The following is a 22,266-nucleotide window of genomic DNA, read 5'->3' as shown; positions in this document are numbered from 1 at the left end:
GGTTACCATAGCAAACCCCAGCTCATGACAGCAGAGGCAAAGCACATGACGTATCAAATGGCCAGAGTTCTGCTTCCCTGCAGGAAAGCAGCTATATTTGCCAAATATACTAATCAGCCACTATAGCCCTTTCTACGAATGAAAGCCCAACCTACATTTGTGGGTCTTGGCCATTCTCACAATTACTGTTTGCCTGAAAGAGTAGCTTTTTGTCTGATGTTTACTTATCGGGATGCTGATGTAATTCTCAAGATGGAACCTATTTTTAAAAGGGGGTCCAAGAGCAGGGAAGGAAACAAATAGCTGCTTTCTCATTTTCCCCAGTCTGAAACTGGCAGAAGTTCCTTTGAGCCCCACATCTGGCAAGAGCCTATCCTTTGGCCTCTTCCATGACTGGCCCAAAGCGGTGACAGAGAAATAGACAAGTGTTTTAGCAAGACCCAATGCAGAGGGTCTTGCTCTCAACCACCTAAAAATGGGATCCATGTTGTCATTGTAGGGTTCTATCAACTGGGAGGAGACAGGGAGGCAGACAAAAACCAAACTACAGAAGAGTGATGATACAAAAGGAAAACCAGGAGGAGGAAGATCTCAGGGCTTCTTATGAATGCAAACAAATTTCACCTTTGCACTCTCCCTGCAGAGACGATCAGGATGCAACCTCGTCGTCTCTGCCTTTCCTATAAGCATTCAAGGAAGAAGGTTTAGGCTTCCCTGGTGGCGCAGTGGTTGAGAGTCCGCCTGCCGATGCAGGGGACACGGGTTCGTGCCCCGGTCCAGGAGGATCCCATATGCCGCGGAGCGGCTGGGCCCCGGGAGAGGCCACAACAGTGAGAGGCCCATGTACCGCAAAAAAAAAAAAAAAGGAAGAGGGTTTAAACCATTAATTCTCTAGATGGATCAGAAAAAGTCTTCAGCCTAAATGCCCAAGTGGTGAAAAAAAGAAATGAACTTCTTAACTTCTCAAGCTTAAGCCCCAGGGCCAACTTTTCAGAGAAATAGTACATTGAGAATCTAAGTAAGTATATTTTTTCCCTGTGTTTTAACAATCTGTGTCCTGGGTTTCTGAGCAAAAAAATGAATTAGAAAACTCAGAGTTCTGTAGGGACTTTAGGGATCTTAGGCAGTTCCTCCTTCTCGGAGACTCTATATGGAATAATAGTTAAGAACGCGGGCTTAGGAGACAGATTTGGGTTCAGATTCTTGTTCCAACTCTTAACAGATGTGCAACTTTAGGCAAGCAATTTAAAGTTTTTGAGGCTACTTTTCATCATCTGAAAAATAAGGATAACTGGGATCAGTGCCTGGAATGTAAAAAGTGCTTTACTTGTTCAACAGCTATTTATTGAGTGCCTACTGTATACTAGGCATTGTTGTCAGCCCTGGAGATACAGTAAACAAGACAAGGTCCTTGCTTTTTTTTTTTTTTTTTTTTTTTTTGCTGTACGTGGGCCTCTCACTGTTGTGGCCTCTCCCGTTGCGGAGCACAGGCTCCGGACGCACAGGCTCAGCGGCCATGGCTCACGGGCCCAGCCGCTCCACGGCATGTGGGATCTTCCCGGACCGGGGCACGAACCCGTGTCCCCTGCATCGGCAGGCGTACTCTCAACCACTGCGCCACCAGGGAAGCCCCCAAGGTCCTTGCTTTGATGGAACTTACATTCCAACAGGTGAGACAAACGATAAACAAATAAATCAAAATTTTATTTCAAATGGAAAAAGAGTAACATGATAGAGCACCTGGGGGGTGCCCATTTTAAAGTATATGATTGTGGAGAAGAAGGTCTTTGAAAAAGGTTTGAAGGAAAAAGCTTCCAGGAAGAAGTAAGACCATCTTCTGGGATAAAGCTTGCTATGCTCCATAAAGCACAGTGTTTCTGGACACAGAGAGTGAGGGCAATGAGTGGGAACAGAGGAAATCACCTGCGAGTCAGGTTGGGGCAAAGGGCCTGAATCATATTCAAATGGCAATGAGAAAGCCCCAGGTTGAAGCTGCAGAGTGACATGACTTGATTTGTGTGTTAAAAGGTCCCTCTGGCTGCTCTGAGGAGAAAGGATTAGGGGTCAAGAGTACTCTGGGGAGGCCCAGTTAGAGGACCACGGCAGCAGCGGTCCAGGGACAAGTGACGGCAGCTTCAACTAGGGGGACTGCCATGGAGGTGGGGAGAAGGCGGATACTGGAGGAAGGGCCAACAGGACTCACAGACTTAGCTGCTGGAGTGGGAGGAAAAGAGAAGAATGAAGCGTGGTTTCTAGGTTTGGGGAATGAGGCTGTAGGTGGATGCTGGTGTCAATTACTGAGGTGGGAGGAGAAGGAAAGAACTAGCCTCAGGGGTACATATCAAGGCTTCCATTTTGATTGTGCTAGGTCTGAGGCACCCATTCTATTCCCATGCAGAGATGTCAGGTTGGCAGTGGGGCATACGAGTCTGGAAGTTGGTGAGAGCTCGAGACATAAATTTCGGAGGCAACATAACACAGATGGTAGATGAGATCTCCCTAGAAGGGACAATAACTAGAGAAGAGGACCCGAGGTCAAGTCCTGGGGCAACATCATAAAACAATGAACATCAGTTGATGTTGGTATAATTTTCAGTACGCTGGGAAGGAGAGCGTTGGCCAGTTATTGTTATCAGCATCTTTCTACCCATCTATCTACCCACCCATCCTGTCATCCATTCATACCATAAACAATCAGAGCACATTTACTGAGAGGTAGTAGAGACGATAGATGGTCCTCTACTTACGATGGTTCGACTTACAATTTTTCAACTTTATGATGGTGAAAAAGTGATACACAGTCAGTAGAAACCATACTTCGAATTTTGATCTTTTCCCGGGTTAGCAACAGGCGGTTACAACACTCTTTGGAGATTCTGGGCAGCAGCAGTGAGCCGCAGCTCCCGGTCAGCCACGCCATCACCAGGGTAAACAACCGATACACTTACAACCATTCTGTACCCATGCAACCATTCTGCTTTTCACTCTCAGTATAGTATTAAATAAATTACAATAAATTACATGAGATGTTCAACACTTTTTAATAAAATAGGCTTTGTGTTAGATGATTTTGCCACTATAGGTTAATGCAAGTGTTCTGAGCACATTTGAGGTAGGCTAGGCTAAGCTGTGATGTTTGGTACGTTAGGTGTATTCTTTGTTTTTGTTTGTTTGTTTGTATGGCCACACCACGCGGCACGCAGGATCTTAGTTCCCCAACCAGGGATCGAACCCGTGCCACCTGCATTGGGAGCTTGAAGTCTTAACCACTGGACCGCCAGGGAAGTCCCATAGGTTAGGTGTATTCAGTGCATTTTTGACTTATGATATTTGCAATTTAGAATGAGTATTACTACGATGGGCTTATTATAGTACGTAACCACATTATAAGTCAAGGAAGATCTGTAGTTCAACAACACAAGCTCTGGAGCCAAACTGCTCTACTTAAATCCTGGTTCCACAAACTCCTGTAACCTTGGGGAATTTTCTTAACCACAGTGCACCATTTCTCCATCTGCAAAAGGGTATGTAGTGGGTTAAATGGTGCCTTCGTAATAGATATGTTCACGTCCTGGTACCTGTGAGTATGACCTTATTCACAGATATAATTCAATTAAGGATCTTGAGCTGAGATCATCCTGAATTATCCGGGTGGCCCTCAACCCAATGACAAGTGTCCTTGTAGGAGACATGCAAAACAGAGACATGCACACACAAGAGAAGACACGAGTGCACAGGGCAGAAGGCGATGTGAAGACAGGGATGGAGATTGGAGTGAAACAGCCACAGGAATGTTGACAGCTCCCCAAAGCTGGAAGAGGCCAGGAAGTCTTCTCACTGAGAGCTTCCAGAGGGAGCATGGCCCTACTGAAACCTGATTTCAGACTTCTGACCTCCAGAACTACGAGAGAATCAACTTTTGTAGTTCTGAGCCACCAAGTTTGTGGTAATTTCTTACAGCAGCCTTAGGAAACAAACGTGGGGATAATAATAGCATGGATCTCATCGGATGGTTACGAGAATTATATGAGTTAATACGTGTAAAGTGTCTAGAACAGTGCCTGTCAAATAGGGAACATTCAAATGACTTTAATTTTTCCCCATGGACTGAATATCGCGCCAGATCCTGAGGCGTATGGATCCTGAAGAGTACGGGGGAAAGGGCCGATCATCTCCAGAGACCCTCAAGAGATAGATGGTGCCCAGGACACTCAGCAGGTGAGGGGCCAGAGGGCGGGCAGGGTGCTCAGGGGCCGTGTGTGACTCCCAGAAACTGCTGAACGCTGCTCCCCAGCAGTCACGATAAAGAAGTCAATAAGCCTCACATCTGGTTTTGAAAGACGAGTAGTTGGTCCAGAGAGGGGTTCATGCAGTCCTTTCTGGTACCTTCCTCTCCCTGTGCCATCTGACTGCCTGCTCTCTCATGAGAATCCATGCTGATGAGGACACTTGGAGCACATTTCCTGGGGACAGCTGTCTCTTCTTTTAGCCTAATGATACTGGGAATAACTGTGACTAGGGTGGGGTAGGGGTGGAGAGTGGGCAGTGGAAAACTGGAGGAAAGCAATGCCGAATTTATATGCTGAGTGACTTAGGAATAATATTTGCATGGCTGCTTTAGCCTTGGAAGTTAATTTTCTTCACCAAGAGACCCATATAGCACACTCTAGTTTTACCCAAATCTCTATAAGATGCATTGTGTCAAAAAGGGGGGGGGGGGGTGGGGGGACTTCCCTGGTGGTGCAGTGGTTAAGAACCCGCCTGCCAATACAGGGGACATGGGTTCAATCCCTGGTCTGGGAAGATCCCACATGCCGCAGAGCAACTAAGCCCGTGTGCCACAACTACTGAGCCTGTGCTCTAGAACCTGCGAGCCACAACTACTGAGCCCACGTGCCACAACTACTGAAGCCCGTGCGCCTAGAGCCTGTGCTCCACAACAAGAGAAGCCACCGCAATGAGAAGCCCGCACACCGCAAAGAAGAGTAGCCCCCGCTCACCGCAACTAAAGAAAGCCCACGCGCAGCAATGAAGACCCAACACAGCCAAACATAAATAAATTAATTAATTTTTTTAAAAAAGGGGGTGGGGGGCTTCCCTGGTGGCGCAGTGGTCGAAAGTCTGCCTGCCAATGCAGGGGACTCGGGTTTGAGCCCTGGTCTGGGAAGATCCCACATGCCGCGGAGCAACTGGGCCCGTGAGCCACAACTACTGAGCCTGCGCGTCTGGAGCCTGTGCTCCGCAACAACAGAGGCTGCGATAGTGAGAGGCCCGCGCACCGCGATGAAGAGTGGCCCCCGCTTGCCACAACTAGAGAAAGCCCATGCACAGAAACGAAGACCCAACACAGCCATAAATAAAAACATTTAAAAAAAAAAAAAAAAAAAAGGGGGTGGGGCTTCCCTGGTGGCGCAGTGGTTGAGAGTCCGCCTGCCGATGCGGGGGACACGGGTTCGTGCCCTGGTCCCGGGGTGTCCCGCGTGCCGCGGAGCGGCTGGGCCCGTGGGCCATGGCCGCTGGGCCTGCGCGTCCGGAGCCTTTGCTCCGCAGCGGGAGGGGCCACAGCGGTGAGAGGCCCGCGTACTGCAAAAACAAAAACAAAATTATCCTCCCTCCCAGCCGCCTCCCAGCACAGCTTGTATTCCTGCAGCGGGCGGGAGCTGGCTTTGGATTCCACAGCTCTTAGATAATGGTGGGAATCTGATTCTGCATTGCATCCATCCATCTTGATTTTTAGCAAAGCAGGATGCTCACCCCTCGGAAGCCAGGGTGACAGAGTGTATGTCTTTTAACTAGGATGATTCGGTTGAGGTAGCAGAGTTAGTTAAAGTGGAGTGCAGGCAAAAGCAAGTGCTGGAGGGCTTCCCTGATGGCTCAGTGGTTGAGAGTCTGCCTGCCGATTCAGGGGACACAGATTCGTGCCCCGGTCCGGGAAGATCCCACATGCCGCGGAGCGGCTGGGCCCGTGAGCCATGGCCGCTGAGCCTGCGCATCTGGAGCCTGTGCTCCGCAACGGGAGGGGTCACAACAGTGAGAGGCCCGCGTACCGCAAAAAAAAAAAAAAAAAAGCAAGTGCTGGTGGTGTCAGGTGTTGATAAAAAGGGAGACCATGAGTGGCTCAGTCCAAATCCATTTCCACTCCTGCCAAAACCCTCCAGGGACCCAGTCTGGAGCATCGTTCTATTAAGGGCCACAAACACCATGAAAGCCCCTCCTCAGGAGGCTGCTCAAACACCACCAGATCTATTCTGGAATGCGCTAAATTTACTTCAACCTGAAGGCAAGGGATTGGATTATGGTCCTTCAAAGATCTGCAAATCCTTCAGAGAGTGTGATTTTTTTTTTTTAATCCTCATGTGGATAGCTAGGCATTTCAGGCTGCTTAAGGCAACAAAACTTCCCCTACCTCTTCGCTATTATTTTATCTAAAGCTGTGACATCAGTGTGGGCAAAATTAGTCCTCTTTGCTGTAAAGCTGGTTCCCCAAACCCTGCTTCTCCAAAACCCCTTCACGTGTTAGAGTGTTTGATGAGCCACAGAAACACTTTAAAACCCCAAAACAAATAATCCAGGAATAACTTAGTCAGATGTTCAATGCTATCTGGTTTCATTAGACTGCTTCATAAAGAGAGTTAATGCCTAAGTTTCTGCAAGTTAATAGCCCAGTCACTCTTCACTCTATGTATTCGTGCAGGTAATGCATGCATCCCGAAGCCAGCGGCTCTCAGAATTGGGATTGTTTCCCGGCCCCACTGTGAATATGGGGTGGAGAAGATGTTATTGGCATTGGAGAGAGGCCCCGGCCAGGGGCAGGCCTCTTCCGGGAGCTGGAGAGACTTAAAAGACAGATGTGTCTTCTCCGCACTTAGTGCCTTAACAAGCCATCTCTGGGCTCAGCCGCCGTATCAGACCACAAAGGGACCCTTCAACTATTGAGTTTTCAAACCGTAAATGCTCCCAGTGTTTTCTTGAACACATTTGTAAATAGAATGCGGAGCTCTTTAGATCACAGGCAATTCAAGTCTGAATCAGATGACCTACCTGCCTTCAAATTCTGTCTCTGCCCAGAACTGCAGAACCCCGGGGAAACGTATCCTTTCCCAAGCCCATCTTTTTTTTCCATTTCCATTTCCATCAATAGAGATGGTTATTATAAGATCAAGGATTAAAAGGTTTTAAATGCCATGGAAGGATCCATCATTTTATATGGAACCTATGCATAAACCCAAGGGACAACATAATCTAGACCTAGACCATCCGGCTGGAAAAATAAATCAAGGATAACCTGAAAACATATTTTTATACTTCTCTTTCCTTAAAAAACTTTCTGCACATTTTCCCCAAATATCATGTAATTTAGCACACGTTTATTATTTCCTAAATCAAGGTAAGCACTCCTTTCCCTCCCCTCTTTACGAATGAGTGAGAATATTTATCTAATCTAAGTATAATGATAGATCCATTAATAAAACCAAGGGGGGCCACAGATTTTGAATTCCTCATTACCCACCTGCATCTTGCACAGCTGCCATTGAAAGACGACGGTTCCCAGATCAAGCACCTTAGACTGTGATTCTAGCTCTGGTGGTACCGAAATGAGGCGAGTTCTCTGCTTTTCTGGGCCTCCGCTTCTTGGAGTGCAGGAATTAGCCAGTCTGAATGTATCGCTCTTTCCAAAAACCACTAAGGAGAGGGGAGACCATCCAGGATCTCCCTGCTTTGAGCCCCGGCAACTTGACTTTTGCATCAGAGAGGGCCGTGATACATCTTTCACCCAGAACTGGGAGAAAGCTTCAGGCGGGTCTACTAAAAAGTCCTGCCTCCTGCCTCTACATTCAACTGGGCTGTCACTGACTTTGGCGAGAGGTTTATTCATTTCTCAGCACACTCTCGTCGGGACCCACACATACCAGATGCTGTCATTGAGACACATGCATATCTCAGTAGCTCTTTTTATTCCTCCTAAGAATAATCCTGGGAAGTAGCTACTCTACCAATTTTGCCCATGAAGAAACTGAGGCTGCAAAATTTCGAATCATCTGGCTAGCGAGACGTTCTCTGCACCGTGAGGATTCCAGCCAAGTCTCCGACCCCAGTTCCACAATCCTTCCTTTCCCTCTTGGCTGCCTCAGCCGGTGCCATGAACCAGGTTCACCCACCCTGGCCAGCAGCAGCCTGTGCCCCCAAAGCTCCCAGCCTCACACAGTGCCCACCTGGCTGTCAGCAGCCAGCCCTTCTCTTTCACCAAGACTGATACCTTCCTCCGCTGCATTGCAGGCTCTCTCCAGCACCTCGCCCCACCTCTGCTTCCCTCCTACATTTCAGGGAAGGCAGATGCCAGCTTTTTTCTTTCCCTGCACCTGCTCCTGATGTCTCTGGCCCCTTCCCTCCCTTATCTGCTCCTTATCTTGACTCCATTCTCTCCCACTTCTCTTTTGTTTACTAAACATGCCTGGGAGGGGGAGCTGGGGGACTCTCCTGAATAAACCTTCCCATGATGCCACCACCTCCTCAAACTACCCTCCTGTTATTTCTGACTGGCATGCTTCTGCATCCAGTGTCCACACTCCCCACTTCCACTGTCTTGGCATTTGCTCTCTCCTTCGCCCCTTGCAGCCTGGCTTCCTTGGGCATCCTTCACAGATGCTGTCTCAGTCTCTGTCGATGGCCTTTTCCCATCATCCTCCTGGGATGCTGGCCCTTCTCAGACATTCCTGCCTGCACCTGTCCGCCCACCCTCCTTAGGGGCCTGCCTGCCGAGCATCCTACTTGGTAGTATGGACACACTTCTGAGGGCAGAAGAAAGAGGTTAAAAACTGTTGAGTCTCCAAGTCTGCCCTGTTAATGAGATTCAGCCTCTCCTTTGGCTTGGTCCTGACCTTTTGTGGGTTTGTCTTCTTTGGGATGTTTCCTCTTGTGGATGATGCAGAAAGAGGGAGCTGGGGCCACCTTCCAGCCGGGACAGCCACCTCCCACCATAGTCTGAGTCACTTAGGCCCACAAGATCTAGGCCAAGGGAGTATGCACAGCTCTGTGCTACCCCGTGCAGCCCACCAGCTCTGGAACTTCCAAGCCAGGGTTGGGACAACTCCCTACAGTACAGTCAGCTGGCGCGATGGAGTGCAGGGTGTCTGGAGTGCAGGCTCTGTCTCTCTTCCTGTCTAACCTGAGGAAGTTGGTGGGTGACTGGTCGAGGCCTTTTCTGGGCATGAATGAGACAAGGTCCTAAAGAAACAGACCCAGGACTTCCCTGGTGGTCCGTGGTTAAGACTCTGCACTTCCAATGCAAGGGGCGCAGGTTCCACCTTAGTCGGGGAACTAAGATCCCACATGCCGTGCCGTGCAGCCCCCCCACCAAAAAAAAGAAACAGGCCCAGACAGCATGATGAGTGTGTAAAGGGGGCTCTGCAGATCGACGGTCCAAAGGTAGGACTGCTTTACGTCTCCTGGGAGAGGGAGAGGCAGAGAAGTCACAGAGGAGGAGGTTCTGAGCTAGATTTTGAAGAATAAAAAACGCTGCATCAGGAGGACCTCATCAGGAGGACCAGGGGAGAAAGGATATTCCAGGACCTGGCCCTTCCCACTACTACCGCAGAAAGACAGCGCTGTAGAGGCCGAGAGGAGTACGGGTCAGGAGGACTACAGCTCACATGCGAGTTGGGGGATATGGCAGAAAAGAAGTCTGAAGAAGGGCATAGGATTTGGAATTCATCCCACAGGTCCTGGGAGCCACTGATGGGTTTTACAAGGCAGTCAATGGAGCTTGGTGACTGATTAGATGTGGGAGAAGTCAAGAAGGAGAAGTTCGAAAGCCTTTCTCCAGGCCTCTGGTCTGCTGAATGTTAAAACTCCAAACTCCCCATTTCAGCCAACTGTGTATTCTGCTCCCCACCCGCAGGTGACCTTTGTTTCTTCTTCACTCCAAGTCAAAGCAGTGCCCATACTTCAAGTCCATGTCTGATGAGCCTTTCCTTTCTTCCAAGCCCACTGCCACCCACTGGCTTAGACCTCCATTAGGTCCCCACCCTCTATCTTATTACAATAAGCTCACCAGGGTCCTCACCTCTCATCTCCCCAATCCCAATTCTTCCTGCAAGAGATCAGACGAGTCATCCTAAAGCACACAGCTCTTCCACTAAGCCTGTCAGATCCCCTCAGTCAAAAGTGGTTTCTTTCTCCACTGTACTCCCAAAATGTTGCATCTGGATCACTCTTCAGGTACTTTAGTCGTTAGATCATCCCTTCATTTCTCCATTCAACAAATATAGGGTGCCTATACATGCCACATGGGCACCGGTTTGCTTCGGAGCTCTCAGTATACGTATCTCACGTCTCCTGATAGACTGAAACTCTGACAGCAAGGAGGGAGCCTCTGCCACCTATGCACACCCCCAGGAACCTCTAAGCCCCTGTGCATGGCAAACCACAAAAATGGCTGAAATGAATAGAGAAATTATCATAAGTTTCCTTAAATAGTAAACTGCCGTGAGTGCATGCAAAATCAATCTCAACGATATTTAAAGCAGAATTCAGTGTTTTTCCAGGAGCATATTAACTGTGTTAAGGGAGGTACATTTATATACTTTACATGGTTCTGATTCTTCCTTTCCCAGCACCTGCCATCCCTCTGCTCCCACATCTCTCTCTGCAGCCCTCCCCCCGGCCACCATCACTATGTGGTTATTAGTGGAGCAGTGGGTTTTGGCCCATTCTAATGGAAGAAGGAATTGATGAAGCTCTAGAACCACCTGCAGCCAAGGGTATGTTCTGGGACATTCTCTTCTACCCCTGCAAGCAGCCGTCCCACACCACATCTGCCAACCTGTTCCTACGTGACCCGCACTCAGAAGTCAGACTAGAAAAGCTGGCCCTAGAGCTGGTAAAAATACCAGGTCCCTAGAGCCCAAGTTCAGAGCAGACTGAGTGGGGGAGGCCTCACTGCAGAAGGACCAGCAGCACGGGAGGTGCAGCGGGGGCTCTGTGTAAAAGCAAAGCCAGAGTATCACTTTCTGCAGCCATCTCCATCATGATGCGTCGAGGGAAACGCATCCACCCCAAGCACCATAGCTCTGTGAGAGGCAGGAGGCCGTGCCAGCTGCAAGAGGCCGCTCCTTGCCCCAGCGCACGTCTGCAGCTCTGGAATGCCCTCGTGCCTGCCATTCCAGTCTCTGCGACCAGCCTATGTCAGACCTTGTCCTCTTCACACTCCAGTGTCCCTTATCAAGGTCTCCGCATGGATGAGGGCTGCTGAGGACAGGCTTCTGGCAAACTCCAACCAGGGACCCTAGACCCTCCCCCTCCCCAATTCAGCATTGCAGGAAGACAAGCAGCCCTAAGACCTAAAATGTCAACGCAAATCCAAGAGAGCGAGGGAGAGAGAAAAGAGGAGAAGGCCAGATTTGCGGAGGAACTGGACTTCAGAGGGAGAGAAGGTAGAGCAGCATTGCCTCATCCGTAGTTCCCCATCTCGCTGGCAGACGCCGGTAACCTCCCCAAAGATGCCCTTGCTCTTTGCGCGCCCTGCCCTCGCGCCGCGTGTCTCTTCTCCAGGCAGGAAGGGGGCAAGAGATGAGTAAGCGCGGGAGGATGGACCCCAAGGCAGTACCTGAGACCAGAGCACCTGAGTACCTCCGTCCTGGAGGAGGGGACCTGGCGATGGTCCAGGGATGGGGATCCTGGGCGCGCGCCCCGGAAGGGGCTTCAGGCCCTGTCCTGAGTGTGCCCAGCAGTGCGCCTCGGGCTGTCCCGCTGTCCCCGGCCCGCTCTGTCGGGCCCTCTTCCCGAGGCCGCGTTCTCCCTGCGCCCAGCCGTATGCACAGCGAGTTTGCGCCGCCCAACGTGGGACCGGGGTTCAGCTCCCCTACTCGCCGCCTAGCCGGGGCTGGGATTCCGCACCTGGATTGGTCCCTAAACTTTCCTGGGCGCACGCGGTTTCGGGGGTGCCACGCTTCCGCCCCCACCGGCCCCCACCGGCCCCCACCCATCCTAAGCCCCACGTCCCGGCCACAGCGGGACTGTCGCTTCACCTGCACGCGGCTCGGCGGAGGCTCCGGCTGCTCCTCGCGAGTCCGGACCGAGGCGCCGCCCGGTGGGTCTCGGCGCAGCTACCGCCGCTGCTGCCACCGCCGGTGCCAACCACCGCGCCTGCCCGGAGCTGCAGCGCCTAGGTTCGTCCGCAGCCACAGGAGGAGCAATCCCGGGCGCCCACGGCCCTGCGGGTCCCCGCAGCCGCCACCCACCGCTTCTCCCTGCCCGGGGCCGCACGCACCGGCGCCGGGAGTCCGCTTCTCGCCCGGCTCTCCCAGCTGCACGGCGCTGGGGATCCGCTGAGCCTCTAGGATGGGCGGGGATTCCCTCCCTCTGGTAGATTCGAGGGGTGGGAACTCCCTTCCTGGAGTGACAGGGACGGGGGGCGGGGATTCCCCTGCAGGAATGACAAGGTGGGCGGGGTTCCCCCGAGCAAGGCACACCGCGGACCGAGTCCCTCCGGGTGAACGGGAGACCTGGGGCGCTGCCTAAGAAACCTGGGGATCCTGGGAGGAAAGGATCCGGGGAGATGGCAGCCCAGAATTTCCAGATGGTGGGGCTTGGGGCGCCATCTAGGTGGAAGAGAGTGCGCTAGGGGACGGGAAGTTGCCTTTGCACGACACTTCACATAGCACTGAGGAAAATGTCAGTCGCTATAAAATACAACAATGGGGCCGAGAGGCCAAAGGAGAGGGGGGAAGCACTAAGCCACTCCAAGCCATCCTTGGCCTCTGGTCTTTGGGATACCAAAGTTAATTTAACGCTGGTATGAGAATTTCGGGGAACCTCTTGGCACCTCAGAGCTGCTTAGTCCCCCAGTTAAACCCCTCAGAAGCAAAGGCCCGTGGCTCCCGGGTGGTGGTTTAGGTCATTGTGAGAACTAGACAAGAGCCCCTGCTGAATGTACTGTGACAGCTAATACCAATTGCCCTTGGCCTTGTTCCAGGTCACTCGAGGAACAGAAGCCTCGGGCTTTTCGGATTCCTCATTCTCGTGGATTTTCAGGAAGGCCTTCAAATATTTTTGGTTCTTTTTTTGTCATCCTTGACATTCCGCCTACCACAGGGAGAGGACGATAAGAACATAATAGGGAGACTGCACAGCTCTGCAAATTAAGCTCTCTGAAGAGGAAAAAGCTGGTCTTTTTCAAGTGCTAGCAGATAAGAGTAAAAACATATGAAAAATTACAAAACCTGGGATAATGAATAGTTGAATAATGCTTTTGACATTTTCTGCACAGCAGTAATTGGAAATCTTTGCTTTGGGGGGATGGAGGTGGGGTGGGGCAGGGATCTGCTGCAGCTTCGCCCAGCAAGGCGATAAGCTCTGGCCTCTTGGAAGAGCAGACAGACATAAATCGTCTGCACAGATTCTGCAGAGCCGTCCCACAGCATCAGAGGCCAGGGTGGTCCTAAGGCATTTCAAGATAGTATTTTCAGCAGGGGTTGGGGTGGGGAACTACTTGAATTCAGCTGTTCTTCAGCATTTATAATTACCAGGTCACTGAGATCAATGTCTGCGCAAGTCCAAGCTTCATGGATTACAAGCTATGCAATCTTAGGCACCCAGAGTTTCTCTTCCTAGCTGTAAATAGAAAAACTACCTTCCACGCAGGAGTGTTGTAAGGATCAGCAGTAATATAGCTACTCAGCACAGCACTTAGGAGGTACTTAACGAAATGGCAGCTAGTAACTAGAATGATGTCATTGGAACACACAAAACACCCTTCTACAATCAAACAGGACTGGTGGTTTCTGTTTGGTTCACAGTCCCAGGCCTGTATTCCACCACTCTCTTCCAATCACATGAGCCACAAAGAGGCAATGCGTGTCTCCTCTACCTCTGTAGCCAGCACCTAGCTCCTTCAGCACCCATTGGAAATTTGCTGAATAAATGAATATGTAAATGAATTTATCATTCAAACCATAAGCACTACTGTTTCTTACCCAACCCATTCCCAATCCCTGCATCCCAGCCATGCACTCCTCACCTGTAAATTTTGTTCTTCCAGAATGACACTCCCACCCTCCTGTGTCTGCTGAAATCCCAGAGTTAAATGTCACCTCTTCAGGGAAGGCTTCTCTGATCACTGATTTTCTCTCCTCCATTAATCATGGTAATGGGAGCACTTTCTGCAAGTGGCTAATATCACCTTTGTCAGGTTGTGTTAAGTTGTAGAAATCACAGTGTTCCCTCTCACACATTTCCAGCTTGTCAATTCCTGGAGGTAAGAGAACGTAGATCTTGTTGTTTGTGTTCCCAGAACCTAGCACGGCGTAGTGTCCAACTCAATAGCCATTCAATAAATATTTGCTAAATTAAAATGAATTGTTAAATATATAGATAAATATATGATATGTTATATGCATTATATGTAGGCATAAATATTATATATACATATGTAATATTTTATCACCCGTCTCCTTCAGACATGTCTCCGCTGACCAGATGAAAATACGTACTTCTCGTTTCAATGTCTTTTCATCTGATATTTTCCAGATAGTTTCTGGCAAGTTCTTGCTTGCTAATAATAGCTCACCTCTCAAGGGGTCAATCAAATGGATGGAAATTTTGTTTTGCCCTTGCAGTCTTGCCAACTTGGAAAGCTCACAACTGAGGGCATTCATTTTCCAGTGTTTGAAGATGAAAATGTAAATTCTTTCTGCCCCCTTGTTAAATATTTAGTCACAGATTAGTACTTCTATCCAATTTGCCATTTTAATTTATTGCTGATAATATACATGATGTGGAGGAGGATATAGTGAATCTAAGGTTTAGAAAATCTAAGGATTTTCTATATAGAAAATCTAAGGTTTAAGGACAAACAAAGATTAAAATAATGAACTAAGGGGAAAAAAATGTATGATACTGGCCTACAGTCGTGTCAGTGATAAATAAAAGACTGCAGCGTTCTTTTTTTTTTTTGCGGTACGCGGACCTCTCACTGCTGTGGCCTCTCCCGTTGCGGAGCACAGGCTCCGGACATGCAGGCTCAGCGGTCATGGCTCACGGGCCCAGCCGCTCCGCAGCATGTGGAATCTTCCTGGACCAGGGCACGAACCTGCGTCCCCTGCATCAGCAGGCGGACCCTCAACCACTGCGCCACCAGGCAAGCCCTGCAGCTTTCTTTAGGTGAGTCCATGTGGATTCATATGGACTATAGTGGCTTTGGTTTACCTCCGAGCTTCCCCTTCTGTGAAGAAGAATCTACTCTCGGGCAGCTGGAACAAAATTGGATGTTTCATCACCCACTCAAATGAAATCTTGAAGATTGCTTTCCATCTTTCCTCTTTAGTTGTTCTTCCAAGTGGGTTTCCAGGGGAAAGAAGGAGGAGCCTTAGTCAACAACTGGCTCAATTCCCTGTTTCCTCCCAGCCTCTGTGGGTTCATTTTATCTCCAGAATAGATCCCAGCTTCCTGTTTACCTAGCAAGTTACCCTCCTTTCTTTCTTCTGCAAATTCCTGGCCACTAAATCTTCCATTCAGGAACTCACCTTGGAATGAGCCATCCCTTGGGCAAGGAAGGGCTTAAATATAAAGAACAATGATGGTAAAGCATCAATTCAGCGGATCCTAATCTGGAATGTGTTTAAGGCTCCCCAGGAGATTTGAAAATTCAAATCTGGTCTCAGCCCCTGAGACCATGCATGCTGAGTCTGTAAAGGGGCTCTGGATACTGCAATTTAGCCAGCACGCCAGTGATTGTGACTTGGGTAGCTCCCAGAGGATACTTGTAGAAACACTGAAATAGAGTGACTTTAAAAATGGGAGGGAGCCCAAGTTAAATCACATTCTAGTATTTAGTCATAGTGGTGATAGATTTTATTTTAAACCTAGATTAAAATTTTGCAATATTTATTCGGTCTCAGACCAACTTTTTGGTTAGCCAGTACATGAAATGGACCTACATTTGATGTGTCCTGTTTTAAAATACTTGTTCAGGAGAAAGGTTTAAGTACATTTCATCCCACGTATATTGAAAATGAGGCGTTTCGCTGTATCCATGAGCATGGCATTGGAACTTATGCAAATGTGTTTTGTTGTTTTCAGTGTTCTAATAGTAATACCGCACATGCAGAATTTATTATTTCCTCCTGGGGGAGAAAATACAGAGTATACTATCTCTCGTTCTATTTATTTAGGTGGTTAAATGATCCATTATTTTATATCTTTGATTCAGCCTTCCATTTATACTAAGTAAGCATTGGTTGCCAGGGTAATCTTTTACACCGTTTTTGGCATGAAAAAATGAATTTATATACTAGCAAGCATAAAGCAGGTATCCATATTACTTTCACAGTTTATACAGATGACTCAATTATTCTGTCCAGTGCTGAATTACCCCCTTGTACTTAGGGCACCAGTGAAACAAGGCTGCTGAAAGAAAGGGAGAAAGTGACAGAGGTTCAGCTTTGATGAATGTAACCAGTATTTTGCAATCAGCATATCTAAAGAGAAGCTATTTTAGTTCCACATACACATAGGTTTTGTTTTATAGTTTCTTTATTTTGATTCACACAAGAGACAGGTGCGGTGTTCTTCTTGGGGCTGAGGGCTTGGGGCTGTCTATCACATTGGCACAGATGTAAAAGATACGCTCCCCCCCCAGGAGTTGGGAGCTTGTGTCCCCCCTTCCCTGTTCCCACTTTGTTGCAATTCAGTCAAATCACCGTGTATCTAAATTTGTTGACTATTTAGGTAAGGTATTTCCTCACTCCTCACTTTGTGCACAACACAATCTCATTCCGAACTCCTGTCTCCCCTGATGATTATTCCCCTTGTTCTGTTCTGCTCTACTTACTTATGAAAAGGCATCATTCTAAGTCAATCGTATGCTATTTTTACTCCTTCCTCAGATACTTCTGCTTCCAGATATCTTCATTTAATAATTGCCACAAAAAAAGCAATTACAAAAATAAACATATTGCTAGTCTATCTCTTCTGTTTTCTTGTTTTATTTTTCTAATTTTACGTCTTTACGCCTCATTGTCTCTTTTTTTTTTTTTTTTTTTTTTTTGCGGTACGCGGGCCTCTCACTGCTGTGGCCTCTCCCGTTGCGGAGCACAGGCTCCGGACGCGCAGGCTCAGCGGCCATGGCTCACGGGCCCAGCCGCTCCGCGGCATGTGGGATCTTCCCGGACCGGGGCACGAACCCGTGTCCCCTGCATCGACAGGCGGACTCTCAACCACTGCGCCACCAGGGAAGCCCTCATTGCCTCTTTTGTCAATCTTAGCACCTGTTTTTACTGGTACAGCTAAAATGGACATGGAAATAAAAGGTGGGTAATGATATCCAGTCTGAAAAAGGAACAGAGTGACAGCGCTGTGTCCTGTGGCCAATCACAGTAACATAGTAAGGTGGAGTAACCTCTGGTAAGCTTCACTAAAATGGGGGTAATAACACTTGCCTCTAAAGGTCTCCCAAGGAGCTTGAGTCCCCAGTGAGATCATAGAGGCAAAAGTACTTTGAAAAAATTTAAAAGTCTTTGTAGAAGAAAAAATCTATGCTCACTCCAACAATGGTACCTCAGAGACTGGATTCAGGACTCTCTTGAGCCTGGAAGAGATTGTGGAGAAGCAGGGAGACATCATAGAGTACCTGAAGCGGCACAATGCCCTGCTCAGCCAGCAGCTGCTGGCCTTCATGTCCTCTGACCTCAGCTTTCAGCCAAGTGGGATTTGACAACAATTCCAGAGGAGCCAGAGTAATTTAGACTGACCGACTACCTGACAAGCTATCTTAGCGAACTGCAGCTTTGCCAAGTAACATTCTACAATTTCTGGTGGAAACCTGAATTTGATTCTCACCTGTGTGGCTGTTTAATAAGTAGGACTCATGGATCATTTGAAAGACACTTTGTAGCGCCTTGGTAACTCAAGGGGAATGTCTGTTTTGCACATTTTGAAATTATTTAACTGCCTGGTTTATCCTAGGAGCAAAGGTAGATTAAACATCTCCTTGACCCAAAAAAAAAAAAAAAAAAAAAATTAAAAGTCTCTTCAAATAAGAGAAGGGGAGAGCAATAGCTCTTTGAATGATGTCTTCAGTTTGTTGCTGAATGTACATGAATAAGATGCTTTACGTTTCATCTCATTGTACAGCAAGAATCACCAAGGGTATTTGATAAAACTGTCAATAAATCATTATTAATAACTTATTTGCTTGATGTATGAATTAGTGGGCCAGACATAAGAAATGCATTTTGCATCTCTGCTGTGTCAAAGAGCCATGAACCAGTGAATGAAGTCCATAAAAAGTAGAACCTCTAAAGATAGGATACAGTGAACTTGAAAAAGCCAGATCTGGTGAAAACACATTCATTGTCTACTGGAAAATACGAAAGAACATCTTGATTTTGCTTGGTTTTAGCAAACGTTGAGTGACTCCTTCTCTCTAACTGCCCATCTGAGTGGGTTCCTCGTAGGGCTGCTGCTTGAAAAGAGCCCCAGGAATCATACTCTTGGTTGGCCTCTATTTAAGTCATGGTGTCCTTCTCATTTCTGGTTAACAGAACATTGTTTAAAATAACATTTAAATGCCCATTTTCGGGACTTCTCTGGTGGCACACTGATTCAGAATCCGCCTACCAAGGCAGGGGACACGGGTTCGAGCCTTGGTCCAGGAAGATCCCACACGCCCCGGACCTGTGCTCTAGAGCCTGCGAGGCACAACTACTGAGCCCATGCACCACAACTACTGAAGCCCGCGCGCTCTAGGGCCCACGTGCCGCAACTACTGAGCCTGCATGCTGCAACTACTAAAGCCTGTCTGCCTAGAGCCCATGCTCCGCAACAAGAGAAGCCACCACAATAAGAAGTCTGTGCACTGCAATGAAGAGTAGCCCCTGCTCGCCAGGACTGGAGAAAGCCCGTGCGCAGCAACAAAGACCCAGTGCAGCCAAAAATAAATAAATAAATTTATTATGTTTTTTAATACCCATTTTCTCAATTTGTTAAAATTTTTCAAGAATCCAGGGAGAGGTGAATCATCTTTTCCACTTCACTGTGTACTTGTCAACAAAGCGAATAACCTAAATTGCTTTTAAATAATTTGCTTTTGTAACTTAGACAACCAGACCATCTGGAAATAAAGAGAAAAAGACAAAAGAGTGAAGGCCAAAACACAAGATGACAAGATCCCAGAATTCTAGACCCCAAAGGAAACTCCTTAGGCATCAACTTGCCCAGCTCGCTTCTGTGACTTGCCTAGAAGTACTTCCGTGGGGAGGCAGAGTGTGCTTTGGAAAGGCTATGGAGAAAGATCCCGTAGGCTCAGAGGGGCTCTCTTTCTGCCCATCATTTCGACAACGCTAATTCTATCTACCGCATAATATATAAGCCTGGTTTTCACAATCGGGACGCTGTGTCACAGGGCTCTGAGGATAGAAAGACTGACTGAAGGACTTCAGTGTCCACATTTCCTTGTCATTGAAGGGTACACACATTTCTTTGTGTCATGCCAGAGTAGAGGAAATATTCTCTGACAAAGGGAGCAGACTTATAAATTAATTCCTTATGATAAATTGCAAATGCTCCTTAAAGGATGATGTTTTTCCTATTAAAGTCTTTTGAGGCATGTACCATCAGGTGGAATGTCATGGGGCTTATCAATATTGTATCTCCAGCATGAATCCCCAAGAAAGGGCTTTTAGAGATCAAAAAAGTTCACAGAAAATACAGTAATGCAGAGCGTCACGTAGCCGAGTTGCCCAAAGTTTGCTTCTTTGTGTCTGAATATTTTCTTTCTAAAAGGAATTCTCTGGCAGTCCAGTGGTTAGGGCTCTGCACTTCCACTGCAGGGGGCACAGGTTCAATCCCTGGTCAGGGAACTAAGATGATCCTGCAAGCCGCGCGGCATGGCCAAAGTAAATAAGTAAATAACTAAATAACAAGGACACACAATTTACACCAAAACTAAATGTTTTTCCTAGAATTGCTAATGGCAAACCTTTATCTAAAATCAAAGTGAATGGTCCCATAGGTAGCATTCATATTAGATTTTTCTGCTGGGCTAGAAACCAGGGTGCGAGGCACTCACACGCAAGGTTGTGCCTGACTCTGAGAGTGAAGGCCTCCTTAATTTTGTGCCCTAGGTACCTCTCTTGCTCATCCTAGCCCTGGCCCCGGTTCTCTGACAGACTACAACAGAGAATGCAGAAGTCACGGGAAAAGTCTGGACACTGATTCAGCCAGAAGAAGTGTAGCAATCGTGATTAATAGAACGAGTGCTAAAGACCAGTTAGCCTTTGCCAAGGACCACAGGGTGACCTTGGGCCAGCTGGGCCCAGACGCCACGCCCCGCGATGCAGTGCTGTGCCCCCTGCCTTGCCCTCCACCTCCTGGATGACCACACCCATGCCACCAGGCACAGCTGTCAGCCCCTCACGGAGGATTAGTGGGGGCAGGTTTGGCGCTACCATAGCCACTTTCTATTTTCTACATCTCAGCTGAATTCTGGGCAGCCTGAGTGCTCTGCAGCCTGCAAGAGACGCTGGAGACGGCAATCACAGGACCTTCATCACTAAGTCTTCTTTGGTTACCTGCCGTTTGCCACGCTCTCATCCCCACGACGTTCTGCCGCAGCCCCAATGCAGTTTCCTCTTCACCCTGCCCCCCCACACTGCCGGCTAGCACCTCCACTCCCTCATCAACAAGCATCCCCATTTCCTCAACACTGCCCCATGTCTTCCCTAGACATTCCTTCCAACTCCAGACTTTCGCCTTCGCTGAAGACGCAACTTCCCCTGCAGCTCTGTCTTGAAGAGTCTGTTTATTTGGTCACAACATGCATTACCTATAACCCAGGGTCAGGAGCAGTGTGAGGAACCCCCATGCCTTTATTATACAGCCTGTCATTTCTAACACTTTCGTATCCAAACTGTCTTTTGCCTTGGTTGCACCTACCCGGAAAGGCCCAACCCAGGATGAAACCGGCCCTTCCCTGAGCCTGACAGTTGACGCACTGACTGAAAGAAAAACATACCTGGGTAGATGGTGAATTCCTGGTTACCCATCTCAACTGTCTCTAAACGGTGTTCAGTTACTATTTAGTAACTCCCATTCTCCCATCTGCACAATAAGTATTTCAAACCTTCTGCACTATGTTCAAATTTCTGACTCCTCTTGTCTTATCTTTGTCCTACCCTCTTGCTATTTGGAGATGATCCTGATTTCCAATTCTCAGATAAAATAAAAGTTGAGACAGGAGCTTCTTTAACTTCCTACCTCCAGATGAATAGATCTTTCCTAAAATCAGCACCACCTTCCTCTTCCTTCTTGGAGTTGGTGTCTCTCCACTTGAATATCTCATTGGTGCCTCAAACAATGTATATATAAAGTGAATTTACACTCTTTTCCCCCAAATTTCTCCTGTATTGTTTAGCTATCCCAGTAAATAGAGCTCTAGTATCAGAGCTTGTCCACTTGCCCAAACCAAAAGCCTCATTCCTCATCTCCAAAAAGTACATCCTATCAATTTTTCTCAAGTACCTGTAGGCTCTAGCACTCTGCTCCAAGCTACCTTCATCTTTTGTCTACACCAGGGTCTGGCAAACAAGTTTTATTGGAACACAGCTGCGCTCATCATTTATGGCTGGTCTACGGTTGCATGTACTGCAAGGGCCACAGAAACCATATGGCCCACAAAGCAGAAAATATTTACTTTCTGGTCCTTTACAGACAAAGTTTGCCAATTCAACCCTTGATCTACACTATTGCGAGAACCTCCTAAGTATACCCAGCACTAAGCCTGGCAATCTATTCTCAGATTATCCACAGGAGAGCTGATCATCTTTCTAAAACCTTGTAACACCATGCTTGGATCCCTTCAGCGCATGAAGACCATACCTGGGATAACATGCAGTGTCCCTGGTCTGGCCTACTTGGCCCCTTATGATCCGCCCCTGTCTACCTCTCATCCTCACCTTGTACCTCTCCACCCCTTGCTCACTAAAGCCAGCAGTGCCAGCCACCTTTCGGCTCATCCAATGCACCATGTTCTTTAATTCCCCAGAATTTGAAAATTTTTATTTCCTTTGCCTTGGAGGCTCTTTTTCTACCTCGATTTGCCCCTCATCCAACTCCTACTTATTCTTCATGACTCTGCTTAGACATCCCCTCCTCCAGGAAGCCTTCCCTTTCTCTCAGATTGGGTTAGGCACCCTGTTTCACGGTACTATGTACTTTTAAAGTATTTATCTCAACTGGATTTAATTCTTTGCGAAATTGTTTGTTTAACGT

At 48.0% G+C, this 22,266-nt stretch overlaps 1 protein-coding gene and 1 long non-coding RNA gene across 7 annotated transcripts in view; one reads left to right on the top strand and one right to left on the bottom strand.

Annotated features, from left to right (window-relative positions):
- Positions 1-12,307, bottom strand: part of PDZD2 (PDZ domain containing 2) — a 372,865-nt gene extending 360,558 nt beyond the window's left edge. For 4 of the 6 annotated variants that reach the window (XM_019930193.3, XM_033852773.2, XM_073802036.1 and 1 more), the window contains exon 1: positions 12,027-12,303. The gene's annotated coding sequence lies outside the window, so the exon portion shown is untranslated. Of the gene's footprint in view, positions 1-12,026 lie in introns of all 6 variants that reach the window. The other 2 variants (XM_019930197.3, XM_073802038.1) reach the window with 2 other exon arrangements.
- The window catches only part of LOC141278263 (uncharacterized), an 82,504-nt gene continuing 64,392 nt past the window's right edge, over positions 4,155-22,266 (top strand). The window contains exon 1 of the long non-coding RNA XR_012330640.1: positions 4,155-4,218. This is a non-coding gene — a long non-coding RNA (uncharacterized lncRNA). The remainder of the gene's footprint in view (positions 4,219-22,266) is intronic.

Source organism: Tursiops truncatus, chromosome 3 (genome assembly GCF_011762595.2).
Source record: "Tursiops truncatus isolate mTurTru1 chromosome 3, mTurTru1.mat.Y, whole genome shotgun sequence".
In the NCBI taxonomy this organism is placed as follows: domain Eukaryota; kingdom Metazoa; phylum Chordata; class Mammalia; order Artiodactyla; family Delphinidae; genus Tursiops; species Tursiops truncatus.
This window is presented reverse-complemented; position numbering and strand designations above follow the sequence as displayed.